This window comes from Schistocerca nitens, chromosome 3, assembly GCF_023898315.1.
Source record: "Schistocerca nitens isolate TAMUIC-IGC-003100 chromosome 3, iqSchNite1.1, whole genome shotgun sequence".
In the NCBI taxonomy this organism is placed as follows: domain Eukaryota; kingdom Metazoa; phylum Arthropoda; class Insecta; order Orthoptera; family Acrididae; genus Schistocerca; species Schistocerca nitens.
Genome location: NC_064616.1, coordinates 849552118 through 849556616, shown reverse-complemented (window position 1 = coordinate 849556616; position 4499 = coordinate 849552118).

Genomic DNA, 4499 nt, shown 5'->3' with positions numbered 1-4499 from the left:
GCGGGACCGTAGCCCAGCTTCATGGAGACGGTTGCGAATGGTCCTCGCCGATACCCCAGGAGCAACAGTGTCCCTAATTTGCTGGGAAGTGGCGGTGCGGTCCCCTACGGCACTGCGTAGGATCCTACGGTCTTGGCGTGCATCCGTGCGTCGCTGCGGTCCGGTCCCAGGTCGACGGGCACGTGCACCTTCCGCCGACCACTGGCGACAACATCGATGTACTGTGGAGACCTCACGCCCCACGTGTTGAGCAATTCGGCGGTACGTCCACCCGGCCTCCCGCATGCCCACTATACGCCCTCGCTCAAAGTCCGTCAACTGCACATACGGTTCACGTCCACGCTGTCGCGGCATGCTACCAGTGTTAAAGACTGCGATGGAGCTCCGTATGCCACGGCAAACTGGCTGACACTGACGGCGGCGGTGCACAAATGCTGCGCAGCTAGCGCCATTCGACGGCCAACACCGCGGTTCCTGGTGTGTCCGCTGTGCCGTGCGTGTGATCATTGCTTGTACAGCCCTCTCGCAGTGTCCGGAGCAAGTATGGTGGGTCTGACACACCGGTGTCAATGTGTTCTTTTTTCCATTTCCAGGAGTGTATTTGGGCGTAACAATGCAGAGCGATATGAAGTGCGACAAGCATGTAATGGCAGTTGTGGGGAAGGCGGATAGTCGTTTTCGGTTCATTGGTAGAATTTTGGGAAGATGTGGTTTATCTGTAAAGGAGACCACTTATAAAACACTAATACGACTTATTCTTGAGTACTGCTCGAGCGTTTGGGATCCCTATCAGGTCGGATTGAGAGAGGACATAGAAGCAATTCAGAGGCGGGCTGCTAGATTTGTTACTGGTAGGTTTGATCATCACGCGAGTGTTACGGAAATGCTTCAGGAACTCGGGTGGGAGTCTCTAAAGGAAAGGAGGCGTTCTTTTCGTGAATCGCTACTGAGGAAATTTAGAGAACCAGCATTTGAGGCTGACTGCAGTACAATTTTGCTGCCGCCAACTTACATTTCGCGGAAAGACCACAAAGATAAGATAAGAGAGATTAAGGCTCGTACAGAGGCATATAGGCAGTTATTTTTCCCTCGTTCTGTTTGGGAGTTGAACAGGGAGAGAAGATGCTAGTTGTGGTACGAGGTACCCTCCGCCACGCACCGTATGGTGGATTGCGGAGTATGTATGTAGATGTAGATGTAGATACCCTACATTTCAGCAGGATAATGCACGACCGCATGTTGCAGGTCCTGTACGAGCCTTTCTGGATACAGAAAATGTTCCACTGCTTCCCTGGCCAGCATATTCTCCAGACCTCTCACCAATCGAAAACGTCTGGTCAATGGTGGCCGAGCAACTGGCTCGTCACAATACGCCAGTCACTACTCTTGATGAACTGTGGTATCGTGTTGAAGCTGCATGGGCAACTTTACCCGTACACGCCACCCAAGCTCTGTTTGACTCAATGCCCAGGCGTATCACGGCCGTTATTACGGCCAGAGGTGGTTGTACTGGGTACTGGTTTCTCAGGATCTATGCACCCAAACTGCGTGAAAATATAATCACATGTCAGTTCTAGTATAATATATTTGTCCAATGAATACCCGTTTATCATCTGCATTTCTTCTTGGTGTAGAAATTTTAATGGCCAGTAGTGTATAAACTGCATGAATAAACAAATTATGGAGTACAAAATAAATGAACAACAATATCACCACAAAACATTCTGCAAAGAAACACATTAGGGAATCATTCGGTTCCATATAAATGAATAACCGTGGTACGGTATTATTATTTCACATGTCCATCTGTGAGTTTAGCGTACTCTCTTTGTTACATTCCCATTGATTTAATTCGTTTGAAGTATTCTGGTGTGTGGCTGGGGTTTTCTTTTGTTCTGGTTTTCATATATAAATTCATTGTTTGTCATTAGTCATTGATTTACCTATTAATAATCAAGAATTTCATTAAAACATCTTTGATTTATTTTTCTCCCTAGTCATTTATGAAATCAGCACAATATTTAGATGACACACGTTATTTTTTATTCTTCCTTGGTAGTGTAACTGGGTTGATCATGAACCTTACACTGAGTAATACTTGTAGTGTAGCTATTAGTTAAGCAATGGAAACTGCTATTAGCAGGAATGATTCAAATTCTTTTCATACATTTTCAGCTTGCAAAGTAAGTCAGTATTGCAGAGACTACGGGCCTATACTATCCAAGATTGTGTTCGACGTAACTGTTATATATTTCATGGTGTTTTTTGAATGGACGTTAGGCCTGCAGTGTAAGGTTGTACATCCCCATTGAACATTATCTGCTTGTAAGAGAGGTCGCATCCACACTTCTCAGTAATGCTAGGCGAGTACTTTGTATAATCGCTATCTTAGTCATGAAGACATACGATCACGCCCCCGTTTCTTCCCCATTGCTCATTGATAGAATCTACTACCCTTGAGTATTTCCATTAAACCGTATTCCGATTGCGTTATTATTAATTACTTTCCATAAATATTTTGTATAAGATTGCATACTTTCAGGGCATCTTACTGAAGTCAAATGTTTTATGTACTCAGTCCAGTTGACAGATAAAGAGGAGCCTTTGAGTTTTTTGAACAGGAAAAAAAGACTGACAAGGGAAACTCCCCATCGCACCCCCCTCAGATTTAGTTACAAGTTGGCACAGTGGATAGGCCTTGAAAAACTGAATACAGATCAATTGAGAAAACAGGAAGAAGTTGTGTGGAACTGTGAAAAAATAAGCAAAATATACAAACTGAGTAGTCCATGGGCCACATAGGCAATATCATGGACCAAATGAGCTAAGGAGCGCCGTGCTCCCGTGGTAGCGTGATCAGCTCCAGAACAGGCGGTCCTTCGTTCAAGTCTTCCCTCGAGTGAAAATCTTACTTTCTTTATTTTTGCATAGTTATTATCTGTCCGTTCGTTCATTGACGTCTCTGTTCACTGTAATAAGTTTAGTGTCTGTGTTTTGCGACCGCATCGCAAAATCGTGCGATTAGTAAGACGAAAGGACGTGCCTGTCCAATGGGAACCGAAAACATTTGATCGCAAGGTCATAGGTCAACCGATTCATCCACAGGAAAACACATCTGATATATTCTATACGACACTGGTGACGGCATGTGCGTCACATGACAGGAATATGTTGTCGACCCACCTAACTTGTACACTTGGCGAATGGGTAAAAAGATTCTTCTACCTTGCCCGATTTAGGTTTTCTTGTGGATGTGATAATCACTCCCAAAAAAGTGATCAAAACATAAGAGTTTGTCACATAAATTGAAAATAAAAAATTAAACTTTTCACTCGATGGAAGATTTGAACCAAGGACCTTTCGTTCCTCAGCTGCTCACGTTACCACGAGACCACAGCGCTCCTGCGTTTCCAGTCTCCTTGATGTTGCCTATCTTCCCACGAACTCCTCAGTTTGTATATTTTGCTTATTTTTTCACAGTTCCACACAACTTCTTCCTGTTTTCTCAGTTGATCTGTGTTCAGTTTTTCAAGGCCTATCCACTGTGCCAACTTATAACTAAATCTGAGGGGGCTGCGATGGGGAGGTTCCCTTGTGAGAACTATGCGACTTAACTTCTGAGGTCATCAGTCTCCTAGAACGTAGAACTAATTAAACCTAACTAACCTAAGGACATCACACACATCCATGCCCGAGGCAGGATTCGAACCTGCGACCATAGCGGTCACGCGGTTCCAGACTGAAGCGCCTAGAACCGCACGGCCACACCGGCCGGCGAACAGGAAGATGTGATTTTTATAAATAGTTGCAGAACGTAATGGATCCCAGGTGGCAGGCTTGCATAAAACGCGTTTCCAGACAAAGCTGTTATTACTGTCTATTGCCAAGTTGTTGGAACCGTATGCGATGGAGCGAGGTGACACTTACATTCGACTTCAGACCAGGTAGAACGTCGAAGAGGGTCTCTGCGTCAGCATGTGACACAGTGCCATAGTTTGGTAACTTCATGGGTATTTCGTGTGTCTGAGTTAGTTACTTAGTAAGGTACGTGTTGCATAGGGCATTTGAACATTTCTTTTATCGGAATGATGTGGAACGAGTCAGTTTACAGGATATGCACACCTGATGAGTGTTAACATTAATGAACGAATTATTTTTTTGTACTCGTGCAACTATGTTTAAAAACAAACTTTTTAATATATTTACGGGTTACCACTTTTTAACTAGAAATTCGTCCTGCGCTAGGAGTAGTTCTCTAAGAGAAATTATTTCAGGTTACATTTAAAATTCACTTCGCTACCTGTCAGACGTTGTACGTTAATAGGCAAATTATTCAAAATTTTTCTTGTTGCATATTGAACTCCTTTATCAGCCACTGACAGTTTTAATAATGGGTAATAAGAGCCATAGATGGGTAGATCACGTAACTGATTAGGACATACTGATTAGAATTGGGGAGAAAAGAAATTTGTGGCAGAACCTGACTAGAAGAAGGGGTC